This window comes from Lepeophtheirus salmonis, chromosome 14 (assembly GCF_016086655.4).
Source record: "Lepeophtheirus salmonis chromosome 14, UVic_Lsal_1.4, whole genome shotgun sequence".
NCBI lineage: Eukaryota > Metazoa > Arthropoda > Copepoda > Siphonostomatoida > Caligidae > Lepeophtheirus > Lepeophtheirus salmonis.
The window spans coordinates 34532908-34556629 of NC_052144.2; the positions used below are offsets into that span (position 1 = coordinate 34532908).

General features: G+C 32.4%; 1 protein-coding gene and 1 long non-coding RNA gene across 8 annotated transcripts in view; one reads left to right on the top strand and one right to left on the bottom strand.

The window, feature by feature from the left end:
• Nucleotides 1-23722, top strand: part of Mfe2 (peroxisomal Multifunctional enzyme type 2) — a 94906-nt gene that overhangs the window by 26464 nt on the left and 44720 nt on the right. The window lies entirely within an intron of this gene.
• Nucleotides 1386-22613, bottom strand: LOC121129876 (uncharacterized). Of its 6 annotated transcripts, XR_005868552.2 has the most exons (8): nt 22219-22613; nt 21836-22151; nt 21673-21779; nt 21276-21617; nt 18111-18394; nt 17920-18058; nt 2572-17844; nt 2005-2507 (listed from the first exon to the last, which is right to left on the bottom strand). It is a non-coding gene; the product is annotated as an uncharacterized lncRNA (long non-coding RNA). The 6 variants fall into 6 exon arrangements; XR_011783748.1 differs by adding an exon at nt 1386-1912 and having other exon boundaries at nt 2016-2507; nt 17920-18394; nt 21836-22613; XR_011783747.1 differs by having other exon boundaries at nt 17920-18394.

Consider the following 23722-nt stretch of genomic DNA (forward strand, 5'->3'; position numbering starts at 1 on the left):
AGAATTTTATAATTATGGAGTTTTGTTAAAACAATAATTTGTTTATTCTAGATCTAAGATTATGATGTTTATTCTGCTTTATTTTTTCTATATAATTGATTTAAAATTTATTATTTTTTTTCCATTAAACTATGGAGTCAAAGTTTCCACATCTGACAATAATTGTCCATTGTCTCTTAAATTATACATTTATTATTATAATAACAATCAATAAGTCATTAATGTATAATTGAAAACTCCAACCACTTGGTGGGAAATTCAAAAAAGGAAAAATCAAAGAATAAAATAATTTCTTCTTTCCCCACAGCAATTTTAGGGTGTGAGCTAGGCGTGCTTCATTTATTACATCCCAGCCTACGTCAGTAGTAAGAACAATGACGAAGTAACGTCATATGAAAAGTAACATCTTGTAAAAAAGTGTCAAAACGCTGCACCAATGTATCTCCTGAGGCTAACGGTCGCGTTTCCCTACCTGGTTTAAAACTTTAAGAAGAAGTAGGGTTGCAGAGAAGAAAAGGGATAAGCTAATTTATTTGTGGGCTAGATGGCGCACTGCTAGAGTTGCTGTTCACAAACTATTACTTAAATGAATCTTTTCGTTGATAATATTATTATTTCAAATTAATTTAATATTTTTATTATCATTGTCATGTCCGTGATCTAATTTAGGATAAAATCCATTTAATTTAATTACATAAAGAATAATGTAATTTATCCCATCGATTCTGAAGATATATGTTATAATGATTATATACATTATGTTTATGTATTTAATAAAAAGAGACACCCTATGTAATATTGTGATATTGTTAGCTTGAACTCTTCATATAATATTCTACAATTTACCATTTAAGCTCCAAATTATTATAAATTTTGTTGAAATAAATATAAAATAAGTACATTTGATTTTACTTTAAGAATTTTACATTAATTACCATAAGTTGACTTTTGTATTACTAAAACTAGTTGCTCGAAGTGTTATGAACTCAAATAATAGATTATCTTCGTTTAAAATTCATGATTTCATACTCAGTGATTGACCAAAGCTGCAACTCAATATTCATAATAATGCATAACTATTTTCTAAATAATAATTAACCATTGGCCAAAAGAAAAATCCATAAGGTTATCTTTTTAAAATGTTTCCCTCCTTTTGGATGGTCGAGGCTCAGAGTGTATAAAAAAGTTAGTCGAATATATAGCAAGGTCATATAGGCTAGAATTAATCCTACGTCAATCTTTAATTATACTCCAAGTATTACGATTACACTTATAACTCCCGAGAAACCCCTTATTGTGACTCTCCGTCTTTCATGAACCCACAAAATTGATTATTTTCAAATTATTTCATTGTGACGATGAATTTTTTCAAGTTATATGCGATTGGCAGCGGCTCCATTAAATAAATCAAAATAGTTTGTTTATAGACATAGACGACAATTCATCAAATAATACAAATGTAATTTTGAAAAAATATTCTTACTAATTTTTAAGGCCGTATATTTAGTCTTAGTACTAAGGAAATTTATCAATTTGCTCAAATTTGAGAACGAACAAGCTTATTATTCTATTTGGCGATTTGAGATGTTATTTGTCTGTACATGAGTTTAACTGTTTTTTTTTTAAATAATATGCATCCATTCATACAAGAAAGTTTGGATTTGAGGGGCATTGCCTCGTGAAACCTTGAGTTGGTCAATCAGACACAAATACAATACTAATTCCATTTGTTCTTAATATTTGTTAATATTTGTGATCGTCTAAATGGTTTAAAGTCATTAACAAGAAACGACTTAGATACTGTGATATTTATTTTATAAATATCAATAGAACGAAATGGCACAATTGGTATCGCGCCCGGGAGAAATTATTATCGGAACTGAATGTGCGTAAATTCGCGTCTCGGCCATCCCTACAGAAGGATATTTACGTAGTTTATATTACCTTGGTAATTAGTTTGAGATTATTATAAATTATGATACTTTTTGACAAATGAATTCAATATAAATAATCACCGTTTGTTTATTAAGGTTGATAAAAAATTTCTTGATTACTTCAAAGTTATAGAAATAGTAAATACTGCTTTAAGCTAAGCCAACTAGCATGTGCCAATAGATGCTGGAGATAAGGAAATTCCATAAAAAGTAGTAAAGCTCTTTATTATTTTCCAGGCATTCCATATAAAGGTCGATTGTGATTGGGTATTCTTCGTGTGCAAGTTCAGCTACGTTATGGAGTCCATGATCAACTTTTTTTAATTGAGGTTAGCTTTTTTGAAGGTCTTCTTCCACTTTATTATAGTATGATACTCCATATGTGATGAAAACTTTAAATTTTTTTCTTCAGATTCCAATACAAGAGTTAGTTGAATACTCTAAACAATAAAATATACCTGTTATGGATCGTTTCCGATCGTCTTTAGCCTCAACAACAGCTATGAAAGTATACTTATCTACAATTTTCTCCTCAATTTTGGAGATTAATCCTTGCTAATAACCTCCATAAGTCTAAAATTAAAAATATAATCATTAAACCATTAATGTAGGGTTATTCTAAAAGGAATAGTTTTACAGGTTTCTCTATAAATTTCCAAAATTGAGATCCTCCGCGGTGGAAAGAGGTATATTACAAGGAAGAAGCATTTTTAAAAGATCGATATTAAAGTTTGAGTTTCTAGAATCATAAAGAATTAGATATTGTTCATATAGATTAATATTCTTGATGTAGGACGAGTTCATAGAGTGGCATATGATTATAGATAGATATCATGTCTCTGAAAAGATATTTATAAATACTTACTTTTTTTTTCAATATTACCTATATTTTTAGAATATAAATCTCTTGGCAAACAAAACAAACCAATATGGCATGAATAGATTAAAAAATATAAAATATATGTTAGGTGTCGTGACAGTAAACAATTTAGTAATATACAAATAAGTTAAAAACTATCACCAACCCTTCGGCATTCGCCAATAAATAATTGAAAAAAAAATAAAAAAATAGTCAGAGAAAACTCCTTCATATTCTGGGAAGACAAATCTCTGGATTCTTATCCGTTATACGTACTACCAGCTCTGCCTTGGAGAGGAATAGATTGTTTCAGGTGTCATGATTGTACTTGTACATCAATTCACAGGATTTCTTCACTATATCATTCACGGTTTATTCATTGCTCCGGTTTTAACTCTATCCAAGGGTTTATGGAGTCCCTCTAAGTCTGAGGCACTCAAACTAATTATCTTTTCAAGGATGTACTATAATGATCTGCTATTGTCCACTCTTATCTTTTGTACTCCAGATCAATAATTTTTGAATGTTCGATCGTCATTTCATATAAATAATGGTTTATTTATATGTTTTATGATAAATATTTTAATGGAACTCTTCTATGCGCAAGTTTATATTATAGGGATAATTGTATCCATCAATTATAGAGTTTTGGATCTGAAAAAATGTTAATACTTTACAAAACCTTTTATCGACTTCACTAATATGTTAAATAATCATAGTATCAATTCAATTCCAATGGAAGATATTCAATTTACTAATATCCCACTTTCTCGTTTTAACATCTTTATGAAGAGTTTTTATGGACTCTTGGCATTATAATTCTACAAATATTCTTTCTATTTGTCTATCCGTTTCCTTATACCTCTTGTTTGAATCCTATTTAACTTGGAGTGATTTTTTCTCCATGAAATTATATGTATTTATTTTCTTAATTCTATTCGTTACTACTTTTTTTATTTGTTCAATAAAACTTTATTTGGATTACAAATAATATACCTAGTATTTTTTATTGTTCGATTAATATTTATTAAACTTGGTTCCTACGGGTTTTTTGTAATCGTCATAAAAAATACAACCATTCCGAGTATATGTTCAAAATATTACCTCTAAAAGAAAAATATAGGATTAAAATAAAAACAAATTCAATCCAAAATCTTCATTATATATCATATGTGTTTTTCAATCTTTAAGACATCTGTTTTAAATTCCTTGTCCCTAAACAGAGGCACAAAATCAGTTATTTTATTTCCTAAATAGGGTCTATCAAGTTACTCCATACCATTTCTCATTCTTCAAAAGTGGTAGACACCTAGAATTGTATTCAAGCTCATATAGTTATGAATATACTTGAGTAATACAATTATATCAACATTATATAATTTATAAATGTGGACTTAGTTCTATAAATAACTATTATTTAAAAAAAAGGAGATATTGAAATACATAGTATATTTCATTTATTATAAAATATATTTACGATGGATAAAATGTAGCATATGATGACAATTATAGAAAATCTTTGAAAAGTTGATGAAAGAAACTCCATACGATCTTTAGCTGGAGTTAGAATCTGAAGCAAGGAATACACCGTGAATGAGATAGTAAAGCAATTCTAGGAATTGGTATACTATCATGACACATGATGCAATCTATTCCGTCCTAAGGTACAAACGGTGTTATGAAATTTGTGTTCCCAGTTTCCTTATTTCCTTATTGTGACAACACAAAACAAATGTATTCCGGGATACTGGTGCATCTAATCATTTCCAAATTTTGGAGTTGAAAATATTATGATGTAAGCACAGTCATGTTTTGATGCTAACTTTTGCATGAAATCCACACATAAATTGGAAAAGGGCCACCTTAACAATTTAAACAATTTTTGGGAGGTGAACAACTAAGTTGTACAGGGGCATCCGCAGGGGGAGGGTTGGAGGGAAATATCCCCCTAAATTAGGGAATTTTGATTAAAAAAGAAATTGCAGTAATTTAATTTTTATATTCAAAAATTTTAATAAATGAAGTTTAAATAAATTTTCCAAATTTTTATAATAATACATAATTAGATAATTAGAAAATTTGTAAATTTTTCTCCAAAATTTTTTATAATTTATTTGATTAGATCAGCTTCAAGCAGCTGTAAGAGAAAGGGTATAAACACAAATACCCCTCCATATACTGCAAAAACATAATGACTATAATTACTCTGATGTCAATCCTCAATTCTACTCCGAGTCCAGCAAAGACAGACTTATCCTTTTAACTCCCGAGCCAATTCTGTCAAGCATAAAAATAATATTGAAGCATTGGAAAATAAAAAAAAAATGTTCAGATTACTAACTAGAAAAAGTCATTCCCACTTTTAAGAACAGGTTTCATATACCTCTGTTTATAATTCCCCAACAAACCATTAGCTTTACTCTCCGTCATTCCATGACCACAACATTCGTGGTTAAACTTTATACTTAAATGTTCTCTACTCAAGAATAAAATAATAATAATAACAGCTACATAAAAAATCATTGTTTAGGTTACAATTAGACATATTCTAGCACACTAAAAAATGCTATGGATTTACAGCTCTAAAGATTCCAGTACTTTTTTGTTGGTAACAGAGAATACCAAAATGGAAAACCTTAGGCTCACAAACACTGGATGCTTCAGTGAAGATGTTTTTCCTCTTATTACCGTTTATATTCCAATGCTGATTCTAAATTTGGATTTAGTTTTTTTATATATATACAATTTAATGTATAAAAACTCTGAAAGAAAACAATTCCGTAGCTATTTTTTAAGTGTATCATATTTTTTAAATTATGACTAAATCTCTCATTTTTGGGTAGATAATAAAAAAATATATCTTTAGTTATTAATATCTTATTAATTTATTTCTTCTAATTTAGTTTAGTTTTTTTTTTTTTCAAGTTTGTGAAGAATGTAACACTTCGGAAAAAAAGTTTATGTATTTGCCGAGTGCAGTCATCTATCTTCAGTGTTCATTGAAATAATTTTTTGAAAGTAGTTTCAATTGCTGTTATATTGACTTTTTTGCAGTCAATGTGTTCATAAGGACTCATTTCATCTCTTTTGGATCTTGAGGGTTGCATCCTACTATCTTATTAATAAATAAGAAGGTAATTAGGATCCCTACGATGTATTGCATCATATCCTACGTCTTCAAAAATGAGTTCTTTTAATTGATCTTCAAAAGAATCATGCTAAGAATGTCAGGGCGCCTGCTAGAGGTAAAGGTTTAAACAAAGTAGCGAAACGAGGACCCAAGTCATTAATAACTAAAGAATGCATTGGTACACAGATACTTTTTTTCTCGTCCGATGTACTGTTCAGTTATCATTTGAAGATATAATTAGGAGTGGTGATATTATATAATATATATTTTACTTATTAGAAGATGATCATTCGAAGTCCAGAAGACGGACTAAGCTTAACTAGAGAAGATTGTTATAATATGGAGTTTTGCTAACCCAATAACTTGTTTATTCCAAGGTTAATAGAAATACAAGGTTATACCCTAACTCGTGTACGACTGACGTTTGACTTCCACCACGCTTTTAATATTGGCGTCATAGTAGATGAAGGGTTGCGTGTTTTGTCAAAATCAGTTTATACCATATATCAAATTAAAATTTCTAGAAATAGTGACTTCATAGCCTATAAGTGGTTGCGGGTATTGAAATTTCTTCCCTTGTAATTTTAGTAATCAATAATTGCATTCGGAGAATGAAAGATATGAAGTTCTGGAGTATGCAATGTTTATGGAAGATACTGTTCTTTCGGCAAAAGATATCAATCACAACTCTATTCGGAATCATTACCTTGGACTTCTTGTTGCTTAAAACTCCAAAAGTTGCACTTGTCAGAATCAATTTTTGTAACAACATAGAGCTAAATAAGATCTTTGATAAATGGCACAACCATTAACATTGTTTCAGTTCTGGCCTCAATAGTGAGCAGCTCCTTAGCCAATATAAACTGAGCAAATGTACAATGCTGGACTCCTTTCCGTCACTTCCGTCTCGCAGTTTGATTACGGTAGAAACAGGATTACATTCATCCACGACAAAGTGCTTAAAAGCACGAATTAGAGACTTGAAGAGCAGAGAAAAAAAATGTAACATTGATGATCGACGACAATTATTTTGCCCAAAAAGTAAAGTTTGTTAGAGGAAAATTTGTGGGAACTACAAAAAATCAAACTTCTAAAACTGTCCTCATCTTCATGATCATGTCAGCCACGAGTTTAATACATGGACGTTGTTGCCCTCATACTAGTGGTAAACTTAACAGCGGAGTTCCTGTTTAATAAGTGTAATCCCATCATGAGGACTCTTTGAGAAATAGGTTTCACTGTTCTGGCATTATCTGTTGACAATCTCGTAGTACATAGAAAATTATTCATTCATCCATAATCTGTCTGGAGGTAATCTTCAGACCTCAGTTCCTCACCCTCAAAATAGTTTAAAGCGAGTTCATCTCCTCATCGATGCGGTCCACAATTTGAAGAACATTTATAATTATTTTCAGAGAAGGGAGAACTTGGTATGTCCAAATATTTACCTTGCTGAATCCCCCCCTCTGCGCCCCAGCTTTCCTCACATAAGAGAAATTCATACGTTTGAATCCACCTTTAAAGTGAAACAAGCTCACAAGCTTGCTCTCAAGGCACTCAATCCCACATCCATCGAGAAGACTAGTGTCAAATTTGCAGATGCAATTTTCCATGAGTCCACTATTGGGGCACTCAAGTTCTACTCCGATGAGAAACCAGAGTTCATGGAAACTGCTGAGTTTGCTGAGTACGTGAGAAACCACTGGAACGCTCTGAATATAAAAACACCACAAGTTGAGTACATGAGGACGGATGACCTCAGAAACCCCATTTCAAAGAACAACATGATGAACGTAGGGTTCCTCAGAGAGTTTGCAATATTTCTAGCTGATTCCAACTAGTGCAAAAAAGTGAATTATTCTCGTCCTGTCAATCTGTGATGCATATATCAACAAAAATAAATTATTGAATATACTTAGTTGTACTTCAGTGAAAAATTGTTTATTTAACAAATATCCAAAAGATACTACTGAAAGGTAAATAGTTAACTTATTTCACACAATTAAATTTGTTCAAGTTGATCCATACAAAGCCGAAGCCAGAATAATTTCTAAAATCTTATCCCTGAAAGTAGATCAATATGATATGCAAATTGAGAACATTATAGGGAAATCTTTCTGCTATATAACTTTCTCGAAAGGATCTTCAACACCAGCAAGGAATAGTATTTATATTGTCGGATATATATAACAATCATTATCCAAAAACTTGTTATTTCTGCACATCTCTAAAAATATATAACTATGATATGACCTTAAATCAAGAAAATAATAAAAGTAAATCCTCAACTACCGTTAGTTTTCATAATAAAGACTCATCAACCATTGTGTACAAGCCAAAAAACCACATCTAAATCCCGATATTGTTTTATTGTCTAGGACAAGGTTTGGCTCGGTATCAAAAGATCTTCTTCAACCTCCGGTCTCTCCCCAACGAAAGAAAAAACTCCAAATAAGCTTCTAAAGAATTAAAATGCCTTGTATAAAATATTTATTTCTACAGTAATTGGTCGTTTTTAGTTAATCAACACATATGGACAGAATATGAAATACTTTGCCTTCTTTTAGGTAATCACCAACGTCTGCAAAAATGACATTTATCCTCTCTTTTTAATTGGTGATCTTAATGTAGGTCTATATAAATCAAACTTTCGGTGCCCTAATCTTCAAATATTGACCAAACTTTTGATGAAACATGATTATGTGATTGCATTAGAATTTTTAACCCAAAGGACAGTTTGTCTTGGAGAAGTGGAAACAAGTCCCCAGGGATAGATTTAGCACTTGCTTCTTCTATTTTTCCAGTCAAAAACAACTAATGCATTATATGGCCCTCATCCTGGATTAGGTCATAAAACGATTGAATTTGAAATTTAACAATATTATCCAAAGAAACCTTTTAAGGCCTCAAGGCAGGTAGTGATGGATACAATTTTTATCTAAGATTTTAAATAAAAGTTTATTCATCGATTTAATTCTACTTTTAATCAAATGAAAATAGCTAATTTGTTTACCTTTACTGTTAAATTCACAACTCTAAAACTTATTAGAAAGAAAAGGAAGAGAGCAGTATTATTTCAAAGAAGATGTTATGAATAACGGATCTTTCTTTTTTGCTTAATTACAGAAGAAACTGCCACTTTGTTTAGTTCATGAGATATTGTTGAGATGGAGCTTAAACAAAAAATTCCTTGGAAACAAACGCATCTAGAAGATTACAAAATGTTCCCGAAAGACCGATCAACTACCTTAATCAATAAAAATGTTGACGAGGGGCATCTATTACTGACCCAAAGTGAATTTTGATGCTCCTTCATAGGCACTTCCAAAAGCTTATTGAGGGTGAAAGAGCTAATTTTGCCCGTCCTATGCTAGGAAAACATTCAATCTTTACGACAAATATCGTATAAAAATACATCAAAAAGCATTTTAAGGATGAAAACGCTTCTGGTCTAGATGGCATTGGTTTTAAGATTTTAACCCAATGCGTAGATGAGGTTGTTCTCAATTTAGTTGAACTCGGAAGTCTATGGAAATTCATGGGAAGCTTCCACAATCTATGAATAAAGGGTGGCTACAGATATCAATAATTGGAGACCAATCATGGTGCTCAATGAGAACCATTGCATTCTTTTGTATGTTCTTGCCAGTAAAATAAAAACAATTTTGAACTCCAAATTTGGCAAAGAACAAAAATGCTTCCTAAAGGGGGAAAAAATTTCCCACGTTTCAATAAATGAACGGTGTGCTTTTGAAATTTTACGCAAAAAGGAAACTTTTGGTGCAATTATAGCTGTGGAGTTCAGCAAAGCTTTTGATTCTGTTATACGCGGTCATATTTTGAAAGTAGTTAAAATACTTCTTCAAATGAATACTTTAATCCCATGACAGCTTTTCTTCTCAATGGCACGTCAACTATCTCGATGGGTGATGGAGAAAGTGCCCCAATTATGTTAAGTAAGAGTTTCCATCAAGATTTTTAAAGGGTTTGGAGAGGATATTGGGACCTTGAGATATATAATTGATATGTATGCCGACTACGTTACATTGATGTTAGAAGCCAAGTCTGAGGGTCAACTAACTAAACGGGTGATTTTAAATTATATCAAGAAGTATGAAAGGAAGTCCAGTTTGAAGATCAACTATAAAAGAAACCGGTGTTCTTCCTATTGGTAAATGGAGCCCAAGTAAGGATATAAAAATTACCAACTGTTCAATTCAGAAATATTGGGAAGTATATGGGATATAATAGGTACTCTTATTCAAACTGAGCAGTCCTAAAAAAGTATGTGTGGTCTTCCATTTACCAATGGAGATGTTTCAATCTTCAAAAAAAAAATTGTACTGTATAGTTTCCTAATTGTTCCTAATATACTAAATGAGGCAACAGCTATTCCCTGTCTCGCTGAGAAGAAGAAAATTGTTGGTTAAAGAATTTATTTAACTGGAGGAACATACAGCTCTGAAAAGAAACTTGGAGGTGGGTTGGCCTTACTGTCGCTAATAATTCCAAAAATATATCAAAAAATATTTATTGATCTATCCAAGAATACAGAGATTGAATGGCGTTCGTTCATGACCAATATCCCGATCTATAATTGGTTGATTCTAGACACTGACTTGAGTAATAATATGATTTTAATGCATACCCTATTAAAAGGCAGCTAGCCAGAGAATTATTTGAAAAATACTCCAAATTTTACATCTTCCTCAACAATTGACATTTTGCGTCGGAATTATGAGAAAAAGTTTTTCTTTAAAAATAAGTTAGACACAAAAAAGCTAGAATAAGAGGTTTTATCAAAAAATATTATTACAATTCACAATATTTGCATTGGCTCAGTATTTAGTTACGGAAAATTTATGGTCCAACTTAAAAGAGCAGCATTAAATCATTTGCCACCTGTACCGTGGCACTTCGTAATTAATTATTAGTCTCAAACAGAAGCAGAAGCTACAAGAATATATGAATGTGAATGGACAAATATAAGTATGGTCTCAATCTCGAACATTAAGGAAGGGAAAAAATTTCTCACCCAATTTCAAATTTCATCAGGCTGCATTTAATTTAACGCTCCCTCTAAGCATTGTAGTAGAATGTTTAATTTGACAGTTAATGCTATTGTTCATTGCCTGGCTCCCGAAATTGTAAGAAAGTTTATCACACTGAATGTTCCAAAGATTACAAAGAAATTTGTTTCATTGTTATTTGGACTTCCTTCGAAAAACTGTAATGCTAAAAATCGAGTATTTGAACATGCTATTTCAAACTGCAAAAGCTTGATTGCACAAAAATTAACTATTGCAGAGTCCATTAGAGTAGAAAATCTTAGAACAATAAAGATTACAGCTGCAGCAAGATATTTATCATTTTTAATCAAGATTCCTAATATTGGTTTAACTTCATGAATCTATGCGGGAGATTTAATAAGATATTATCCTTCTTGCTCAGATAAAAGTTTAAAGTTCCTGCGTCGATTTGTTTGCAATCTTAGAAAGTTTCAAAATGAATCCATTTCTCATTTTAGTTTATTGTTCTTAGTTTTTCCTTTTATTTTCCAATAGTTTTTAATTGCTTAATTAATTTAACAATTTATTTCCTAGTCAATTTGAAAGCCGTGCATTTGAAGTCATCTTTTTCAATTATTTCAAAAAAGTATACATACATTTTTCTAGTCGAAAAATTGTATTGATTATTACATGTCTCAAATGTCAAAATAATTTTCATGGGGATAACTTTTTTCTAGAGGCCTAATTATAAACTAAAATGCTTATTTATGTACATTATGTGTATAATCTCTCTAGAATGAATAAAGTTTTTAAAAAAATGTAACAACTCTCAATATATCTTATGTAATTATTAAATTAAGATATTACCTATATGAAATATATATCTTGCATGTAAATAATGAAAGAGTTATAATAAATTATGCAACATACAAAAATTCAATGATTATAATTAATTAATACTTCATTAATTTTGATACTCAAATAACTATTTATAATATAAAACCTGCTTCTTAGTATCTTAAGAATGAATGTTTAAAAACTATGAGGGAGATAAAATGAATTTATATTCCTTTCCAAAGTAATAATTTATTCAATATTATTTGCCATGTTGCATTTTACTAAGATGCCCACGTTTATCTATATAATGTTAATTTTTCAGATATTTATAAATTATCCTTCACCACTTTTATATGTATCGAAGCTCAGATGTTTCATAAGTCGTCAATTTCAGACAACTAGTGATACTTCTCGACATTGACCATAGTTATTAGGTTACGATTAACAGAGAAAATTTATGTTATATATTTGTTCTATTGATATACATTAGGGTGTACCGTAGTAACAAAAGTTGGGAATTTGGTATCGCCTGATATTTTTTATTTTGCATTTTTCCCCCTCTAAATAAGAAAATAACTATCAAACGTCCGAAAAAATAGTCCTTCATGGACGCGTTTTTATTTGAAAATCTATAAAATGTCGAAAAAAAGGAAATTTAGACGCTGTTTCTTTAAAATTATCGATTTGAATCAAGTTACAGGATTTTAATTTTATTAAGTATTATAGATAAAACATACATTTTTCAACAATAATTTAACAACATTTCTCTAACTTGCCTCATTATATGAGTATTTTATTTCCTAACATACTGCTATTAAATCAATATTGTCTTTTGGGACAGCGTATTACGCGCATTTATTTTCATGTTCTTCCTCATTTTTACAACTGAAACCTCGTTTTTTGATACCAAGTGTCAAATATATTATTATCAAATATACTTTTCATTTATTCAAAATAAAATACCCTATTGTACCAATTTATACTTTTGGAATAGGAAAACTCTTTTATGTAACTCTTAATGCGACTTTTAATGATCTACATATATATGATTGATGTCAGTTTTTCAATCACTATTATTGATTGTTTATTAACATGAATATCAACAAAATACTCCTCCGCTAAAAATGCTTAGGATTTATAACCAAATAATCCCCTTTTCTTTTCTCTTTTAATTTGACGTTCTAAGCCTACACAAGCTCATTGCTAAACCTGGTCCAAAAATTGTAAAAGGGATTGGATTAAAGACATATTTGGTTTAATAATATAGAATTACATACTGATAATGCACCATAATTATGAATGATATACCTAAGAGATCGTTAAGAAAAACAAAAACAAAAAAGATCTTTAAATATAGGCACATGCCTGAAATATTTCATTTTTATTTCTTATATTTAAAAAATGATATTTTTTACATCAGGGAGCACTATTTATAGAGTGCTGTATATACACATTCGATCCTATATGGATGCCCTTGCAATATTTATTTAATACATTGTTCTTTAGTAGATCAAATATATTTATAGATATACATCATGGAGTATTATATACAGTAAACTATGTGACTTTTTTTCATACATTCAGACAGACAGAAAATCATACTTTGCTTTAAATATATAGAAAATTCCTATCTCATATTTTATACAACTCAATACCAAATACGATATGAACTACAGAAAAAAAATTCTACTGCTTTACATTAGTTGTAATAATATTTCCTTATTCTTTTATATACGACAGAGAAATTCTCCGCGTCTTGATTTTTTTTTTTTGCACTAATTAATGATATGATATAAGTATCAACCTGTAAATGGGAAGTATGTGTAATTATGTATTAATATATGAAATAAAGAGTCAGTCTGTTCTAAGTATTGGAAGTGTATTTATTAGATCGTTCTAAACGTAACAAGACGCAATCGGTAGGATCGTAAAGATCGAGTTAACGATTCCATAATGCCGACTGAAATGATTAACAATATAATGTCTAAGGGCTTACATTATATGGGATAAACTAACTACTGGTTTAATAACAAGTTCATCTATTTAATATTTAAAATATATACATAATTGGTAATAACTTGAACTTTGGTTTTTATATCATTCTTCCCACCCCAAGTTTTAATATAGTCCTTGAGATATTCAGGTCTATTTATAATTCGAGATGAACTTCTAAGAGTTACGGAAGAAGAAGATGTAAAAGGGGTTTCTTTGCAATTGTTATTTTGGAGTCAAGTAGCACGAACACTAACCGGTGAAATAGTAGGATCTGGTTCTTGTGACACAATCTCCGAGGCAGTATTGAATTGATCTTCTGTTGATCCTTGTGAATTTGATTAATTATTATCACCGTTCTTTGGAGCTAGATTTCTGAGCCAAACATTGGTTTCGATTCCGTTGTTTTGTCTTATTAAGGCAAACCCTGAGTTATTTTGCTGAAATAAGATCTACTTCTTCGACTAGAAGTTCGCATTTGCTTTGTCGAACTTTTCTTTTGTGAAGTATCTTTGCCGGAGTCGTTAACCATGAAGGAAGGGCCAAACCATTTGTTGTTTTTCTATTATAATTAAATATACGCTCGTGAGGAGTGCAATTGGTAGCAGTACACAAGAGTGATCTGATTGCATGAAGAGCTTCCGGTAAAACTTTTTACCATTGTTATTGCATTAAAATATTCGTTTTTAAGTTAAGCAGTATTTTCATCCATATTATTCCATTGTAGCGTTCTACTTGTCCATTTCCTCTAGGATTATACGGACTCGATCTACTTGTAGCAATTCCTTTCTTTGTTAAAAATTTCTTTAATTCATTCGACATAAAAGCCTTCCCCTGGTAGGAATGAATGTATGATGTGACGCCAAATATGATAAATATATAACAAAATGCTTTAATCACCGTTTTTGAAGACATATCCAAACATGGATAAGCGAAGGGGAATCTTGAATATTCGTCAACGATAGTCAATATATTTTTGTTATGGGAAGCACTTGATAAAGTTCCTATGAAGTCGACTGATAATCTTTCAAATGGGATAGTAGTTTTAATCAAAGTTGCCGCCGATCCCTTATAAAAACAAGGTTTACGTTCAGAACAAACAAAACGATTTCGGATTACTCGTTTAGTATCTTCTAATGAATGAGGTAGATTACGTGATCTAATGAAATGAGATAATCGGGAGACCCCGGAATGGCTTAAATTATTGTGTAGTGTCTTTAAAGCCGGTGCATCCTGAACTATTGATCCAAAAATTCGTGAAGCATTGTCAGCGACCACATTCTTTCTACCATCCCTATGAACGATGTCGTACTTAAAGCAGGCTAATTCAATTCTCCATCTCATAATTTTTTCATTTTTAATCTCATTAGAAAGGTGCAGATCAAACATGAAAGATGCACTTCGCTAATCCGTAATCAATCTGAAGTGATACCTAAGAAGAAAGTGCCTCCACTTTTGAGTGATTCGACAATTGCGTAAGCTTCCTTTTCGATTGAAGAGTGACGTCATTCCAAATTAGAAAGAGTTCTCGAAAAGAATACAACAGGTTTTCCTTCTTGTGTGAGTGTTGCTCCTATAGCGTTCATAGTAAGATCATAATTCTTTGCAGCTCGTAAGAAGGCGTCTCGATTTTCTTTATACTGTTCCTGGGTTTCCCCACAGATAGTGACATCGTCAATGTATGCATAAGTTTTCTTTCATTTCCCTTTGTTGATTATATAGTCAATGGTTCTTCGAAAACTTGCCACTCCATTAGTTACACCAAATGGTATCCTTTTAAATTGATATAGTTTTCTCCCAGCTTAAAATGAGGTATATGGTTGTTCTTTTTCTAGAAATTTGGATTGATGCTAAGCATTTTCTAAATCGACAACACTTAAGACTTCATTTATGGCAAACTTTTAAAGTAATTTCTTCAACATTCGGAAATGGGTAGGTATCTAAAAGTGTGAATATGTTTATAGTTCTAAAGTAATCTATAACAAGTTGCTTTTTTTCTGTTCCTTCCATGTTACCAAGACTTGGGATCTCCAAGGTGAACAACTATTCTCTATGTTAGAAGGAAATCTACCATCGGTCGATGAAAATAAGAAGGATGATCTGACGATGAGAATGATGATAATCTTAATGGAAGAGCAAAAGTGAGCTCATGAAGAGTCCTTCAGAAGAGATGAAGAGCACCGTGAAATGGTGGAAAGAATGTTTTAAGTATTTAATGGTAAAGATTCTGACGGAGTAGAGGAACAACCTTTCGAGGAAGAAAGTGTCACAAAAATAAATCAAGAAATAAAAATCTCGACCTCAGATTGAAGAAAACATAGAATATAAAGAATTTGTAAATTGGAGGACTTTATGTGTTAGCTCTTGGATTTGGGGATCAGAATGAAAAAAAGAAAAAAACAATTTTTAAGTCCTGGTGTTGTCTGGGAATGCTGGATAAGATAGAGCATCCCATGTACATCGAAATGGATGAAGAAAATTATTTCAAAGAAATCATGGATCTTATTGAAAATTACCTTAAGAAGAAAATTAATGTAGCATTGGAACGGGGCAAGTTAGTGGGAAAAAAGCAGAGTGAAGATGAGTGTTTTTATTCATTTTACACGGCAAAAAATGCTAAATTAAGGAAGATGGGATTTGAAGACTGGATATCAACACTAATTATAATTGGAATAAATATTGAAGAAACGAAAAAATACCTGTTGTCTAAATCACGTGAGTTGTTACTTTTAGAGGTCATATCCATTTGCCAGAGCGAAGAAAAGGGTAAAGTTCAGGAAGAAGCTTTGGAAAGAAAATCAAGTTCCATATCATGTTTAAAAACTAATCATGGAAAGGAGGAGACAAGAGAAGGTCAAAAATGGTCTTATTGTGGAAGAAATTATCATAGAAATGGAGAAAAGTGTCCTGCATATGGGGAGAAATGTAATCAGTGTCAAAAAATAGGCCGTTTTAAATTAATGTGTAAATCAAAGAGAGTATTTTTCAAATCTCGTGCATTAAGAATAAATGGGATTAAAGAAGATAAAAATAATCAAATGGTGTTTCTGGATGTAATTTGTGAAAAAAAAAAAAAATATTGGTAAATCTAAAGCAGTTCCCGATACAAAAGCAGAAGTAAAGTTTGTTAAAAAGATGGGATTAAATAAGAAAATGTTGAAAAAGTACGAAGAAAAGAAGATTTCAGGTGTTGATAGATCGCAATTAGAAATTATTGGATAGTTACAAATTACATTAGCGTTAAATTCAGTAAAAAGTGAAGATAAATATCATGAAGTACAAGATGCATTATCGAGGTGTCCCATCCGGAGGAAGATGAAGAGATGGATAGAGATGCTGAATATAACAGAAGACAAGTTATTAAAGTTGCTGTTATTAGAGCTAATCATTTAGAAGATGAAGAAAGATTCGTTGATCCATTAATAAAAGATATTAGAAAAGAGGCAATGAAAGATTAAACATATAAAGATTTAGTCAATGCAGTTGAAGTCAATTGTATAAACGATTCAGTACAACCCTTTTCCAAGATATTATATGATTAAAGTACTGAAAATGGTCTTGTTTTATATGGTAATAGGCTGATAATTCCAAAAGAGAGGCAAGTTCAAGTTCTTCAGGGATTGCACAGTTCACATCAAGGTATCGAGAAGACGAAAAGAAGAGTTAGGCAGACGATTTATTGGCCTGGAATGAACTCAGATATTGAAGAAATGATTAGAACATGTAGAAAATGTATAGAAAGATTACCTAGTTTACCAAAAGAAACGATGATTAGGGACCCAATACCAATGAGGTCATTTGAGAGCACGTCTGCAGATTTGTTTGAGTATGGAGAAAACCATTACTTGGTATATGGAGATCGTCTTTCAGGATATCCTTATGTAGAGGAATTCAAAAGAGTTCCATCTTTGGGAGAGGTAATAGTGACATTAAGAAAAATATTTTCTGAACATGGGATTCCAGTGAAAATAAGAACAGATTAAGACCCTCAGTTTAGTTCCAGGGAATTTCAGACATTTTTGAAGATGTGTGGAGTAACATGGGGACCTTCTTCATCCCATTTTCCGCAAATTAATGGACAAGCTGAGAGTTTAGTTAAATGTATAAAGAATCTATTATTGAAAACAGGAGAAAAATATAGATCTAATAGATTCTTACATGGAATCCTGGAATTTTGATACACTCCAAATGCAGATGGAAGATCGCCAAATGAGATCGTATTTGGTCATACAATAAGATCGTGTTTACCTATTCATTGGAAGAGCTATGGTCCAAGATCCGAAATAGAACAAAAAAACTGTTTGAGGAGAATGAGAAAATCCGTTATAATAATAACAAGAGGAATTTACCGGAGTTAAAAATAGGAGTGAAGGTGATAGTGCAAAACTACAAGAATAATCGATGGTCGGATGACGGACTGATTATTGGAAAGGAAAAAAATAGGAAATACCAAGTCCGATTAAATCCAGGAAGAATTATATGGCGAAATAGACGTTTCACGAGGCTGAAGAAAGGGGAAGAAATGGAATGTGTAGTAGACAATGGGGATACACATGAACTCAGAGTCAGAAGATCGAAAAGAATCTGAGCAAGATCGAACTTGAGAGGAAGATGATATCATATAAGTATCTACCTGTAAATAGAAAGTATGTGTAAATTTGTATTAATATATGAAACAAAGAGTCAGTCTGTTTTAAGTATTGGAAGTGTATTTATTAGATCGTTCTAAACATAACAATTAAGGTTTCAGATGGCATGTGAAGCAATTTTTCAGATACACGTATAGTTTTTCCATGGCATTTTCTTTTATTTGATCAGAATCGGACAAAAAATAAGTGAACAGGAATTAAAACATGGAAGTTGTTCCAAAAAGAATTTCATACATTGTTGGCGTGACTGTAAGGACAGTCCAAAACATGAGGGTGGCCAAAAAGAATGGGAAAGGAGTCAAAAGGAAGGCAGGAAGTGGAGGGAATGGGTTGAAGTGAGATGAAATATCCCTGGAGGCCTAGATCGAGGAAGATCCTACAGCATCAATGCACCGCTTGGCTGACGAGTTAAACGTGGACAAGATCCCCATCAGGAGGGTAGTTCGTCATTAACTCAGCCTTAAGAGCTTTGATAGGACCCCTCCAAGGCATCTCCTCACCAACTGGGTAAAAGCCTTAAGACTTGAGAGATGCAAAAAAAGTCCTTAAATACTTGAAGTACTAAATTACTCCGTCGACTGTGAAAATTTTCTCAGGAAAGAAAATCTTCAGGGATTGCACAGTTCACATCAAGGTATCGAGAAGACGAAAAGAAGAGTTAGGCAGACGATTTATTGGCCTGGAATGAACTCAGATATTGAAGAAATGATTAGAACATGTAGAAAATGTATAGAAATATTTTCTCAGGAAAGAAAATCTTCACAGTCGACTAAGTTTTTAACTGCAGAAACGACAGATTTATAGCAAGATCACTTGAAGAAGTACAAGGCATCTTCAGGACAGAAACATTCGTCCCAAATAATTTGCTTGGGAGTCGATGCCTCTGATGGGAAGAAAATGGATCTGTTCTTCATCAAATTCATTAAGAATATCAGGGCTGTGACCTACTATAGGGTACCGATGTGGAAAATTTGCCATTGTTGAAGGCTAAATATCCCTAGAATAACTAAGTGTGGACCCAAGATGGTGGCCCCAGCCATACAGCCTTGAAGTCACATAACTTCTGCAAGGGCACTTTGCTGAATAGAGGGACAACAACTTATAGCCCTCATTCAGTCCTGACCTCAATCCCCTCGACTTCAGTGAGTGGAATGTCGTAGAGAGCAAGGTTGGGAAGACATGATACAGAAATGTCCAAGAGCTCAAGGCAAGCATCAAGAACCAATGGGCCAACATCTCCGCTGATCATATAGTGGCAATTATCGCTGAGTTCTGACCTTGTGTGGAGGCTGTGATGGAGGGTTGCGGCGACCATATTGACAAATTCTTGCTAAGATATATTGGTAAAAGTTTTTTCAATAATATTTTTAATTATATTTTTCTAAAATAAAAAATAATTTTGATTTTGCTTCTTGATCACGAAAAATTTCCCTGTTGCACTCTGAAGACCAAAGAAACTCAATCTCAAAAACTTTTTCAGGGATCTATTATGGCCAAGAATCATGATGTAGGAAGTGTAGTCAAGTCTATATTAATAAAGTAAATTTTGCTTATTTGGATTCAGAAGAGGAATTTTCAAGATTGATTAGATACTTTAACTATAAAATAACAGTATAATCGAGAGTGCTCATCACATTATAAAAGAAAAAGAAATAGAATACATATTCATAAAATTCCCTAAAATATAATAATTCATCTAATTTTTGAACTCATTTCTCGAAAAATTTTCAAAATTTTGAAAAAAAATTATATTATTTATTGAGTGTGTATCTCTATTTTGGATATAACGACTGTGTGATCATCACATAGAAAGATAAAAGTGTAAGTATATAATATCAAAAATGTGACTCAGTATAGAATGTAGTTGTATCAGTATCAATAGCTAAGTGTCTAGCAATAGAAACGTCATAAGTTGATAGCTTAACATTGTGCAGCCGACAATTGAAGTACCTCATCCAAAAATTGAAGCGAATGTAACTCGACAATTTACAGCACTCAGGGAGGAGTGGAGTCCTTGACATTGGAGGAAAGAACGTAGAATATGATGAAGAAAGTTCAGTTTATCATGTCCAAAGTAGAGGATGCCTTACAAGAAATGGAGAAGAGATTTAACTCTGAGTTAGAATGGGAAAACGAGGAGGCCAAGAATGAGGAGATTATTCTTGAAGAGTTAAAGGCTATCGACCCTAAAACTCTCAGAAAATTCTATAAAACCAAAAGAAAGTAACCCCCGCATCCGTCCAACAAGTCTAACTGCAAAAATAAATAAAGATTTGAAACCAAACAGACTTACAAAGACTCAAAACTGGCGGAATTAAGATCCTGGCAGACAACTAACTGCTAATGATATTTATATGAAATATATAAAAAAGTTATCCAGACAATTCCCCTCCTAACGCGACAGTATAGCTTCTTTCAATGTCATCGAAAGCAAGGAGAAAAGTTCTCAGACTGGCATCTCCGTCTTAAGACTACAAGGAGGAGAAGCAGAGCTCAGTAATATAGATAAAGACTATTTGTACACCCTATGCTTGATCACGGGTACAAATAATAGACGTCTACGCGAAATGTTTCACCGTCAAAGTGAGCCAAACCACGAAAAGTTTCTACAGATAGCAATGGTCTGGGAGTCGGCATCATTTATGAAGGAAAAAATAAAAGATGAAAACAAGGAGATATTACAGCTCTGTCTATATAAAAAATTAACAACGAAAACAACAACATCAGACCACAAACAAGAAGCATCATCATGCACCGGAACTTAAGTTTAAGTCCTTTAGATTTCATCGACCTTTTAAAGGTCCCACTAAAAATGAGACGTATAAGAAATGCAAAAGAAAGGTCATTTAGAGAAAATATGCTTACGTGATGCTAAATCTCCTGTGCAGAGTAAGGCCACGACAATCAAAACGTCGACAATCCGAGTGAAAACTTTATCAATTGGTCAGGCCACTCCATTTCTCGAGGCTGATGTTTATCCAAGGTTGGGTCAACCTTTTACCATGAAAGATCTACCTCATACAGGAGCTACTGAGTCTTATTTTTCACGACTTGGTATTGGAGTACAAACTCGAAATAGACTCAACTAAAAGACTCTACATCACAGCAGCGAACAATTCAAGCTTGAGATACATGGGGATCGTCTTTCTTCGTATCAAAATCGGAGAAGTCTCCTAAACAGACATCACGGTATACGTTACTCCATATCTGCAAGAAGAATTAATTGTTTCATGGATTGGTCTACAAAAACTGAGGATTATACCTGAATCTTTTCCTGAAGTCATTCAGGTCTCTCCAAATGAATATATTATCTCTAAGATAATATCAACGACAGGAAGATATCTTTCCAAAATATGAAAAGGGAAGTACCTGTAATGTCAAATGAAATCAAAAAGTTGATATCAATCAGTAATTCATGCAATAACCTAGGCTCTTCATTATCTCTAGAATCAAATTCAGCGTCAGCGCCCCTCTTAATTTAGTTACGAAGGGCTTCAAATAAGTCAGTCACTGATATAATGTTGACGTTTTTGAAGATTGGGGGCTTCCCTTGCATATTGGAACGGATAGTGGGCCACAATTCCCGACGGAATTTGGGGGCTTCTGCAAAGGTTTACGCCTTAAACATGAGCTCGCATCCCCATATTCACCCAATCCAACGGAAATCCACGGGCTGTCGTCAAATCCATGAAGATGATCCTCAGAAAATCTAATGACTGGGCTTCCTTTAGTTCATCACTCCTGGAATGGAGGAATACACCCAGATCTAACGTATTCAGTACAGCCTAATGGGCATTTGGCTACTCACAAAGAACTCTTGTCCCAGCATTGCCAATTTTCTATATTCGCATGTCGCTTTCCAGCTTTGAGAGGGCGGGAGAGAAGAAGAGAGAGAAATACATATCATTAAAAAAATACTACGATTCCATCTCCACAGATCGAAGCCTTTTTGATTCCTGGAGATCACGTTAGGATCCAAAATACAAAGAGGTGGGACACGCGTGAAGTCATTATTGATGTAAAAGGCAAAAAAATTATACATATTTAATAGACTGTTCCTAAAAACGGATCAACCAGAATGTCCTTAAAACTACTTACATAATATTGATATTACATAATTATCCGTCAATGTTGTATATTAATGTTTTGTTAAGTGTATTAATATTATGTTTTAGTAATATCATTATATAATGGTATTTGTCGTCTAGGGAGGGGGGGATGTGAGGTCATCACATAGAAAGATTTAAGTATGTATGTATATAATATTAGAATACACCTTTTTATAGAATGTATTTGTATCAGTATCAATAGAATCGTCTAGCAATAGAAACGTCGTAAGTTGATAACTCAACAACGACTAACGCATTTGTTAGTCCCTGCTGTTCCATCACTTGTTAGTGTATCCCATGATGTTTAGTACTTTGATCAATATATACATTTGTCAGAAACATTGTTAGTCAATTGATAAGTTCTGTATAATTATGTCTGCATATAGGTACTGATTATATTATTAAGTGCAAATGAAGGATTAATTAGTGGAAATTAGTCTGGGACCATTCTTTACTATATTGAAAGGAAAAAATATTTTTAATTTTTTTCAATACTCCCTAAGATAAATTATTACAAATTTGTATCCGTCGAAAGATGAGGTAAATATTTAATAAAATTTTGTCATTGTTGGTGAAAAGAAGGAACTTTCAGTGCTGTATGCAATAATAAACGACGTAGGCTGATAACCATTAAAACTCTTTAATAATCCATAACTAATAGGAACTATCTCCAATGGTGCTAGGTGATTTCATTCCTAGTAAATGAATTTCCTGTCTTTTCATTCCTAGTAGTTTCATTCCCAGTAAATTAATTCCCTGTAAAATTCATCCCAGAACATTTCATTCCCAGTTTCAAGAGGGATATTTATTGAGGGCATACGGTTTATGTTTCTAAACTACTTGGTAGTTATTGTGAAGTCTATAGAGGGATGGCGGGGCAGTCGCCAAGTGGGACTGGAGATGAGAGATGAGTCAACGATAACTAGTCACGGATGGGAGACGAATATGAATGATTTAAGGTGTTTGTTTATACTTTAGGAAATAGTAGAAGGAGAAGAGTAATACCGGATCTTGCATCTATTTCACAAGGTATATTTATTAGCCACGGATGGGATTCCATTCCTAGTCACTGTTAAGATTTATCATGACGTCATGTCGAATCCATAAGCACAATATATTATTCATGCCCGTCTCCCATCTATTACTAGTTATCACTCATCTCCAGTGCCCACTGCCCAGGTCTCCCTTAAAGCCCTACTCAAA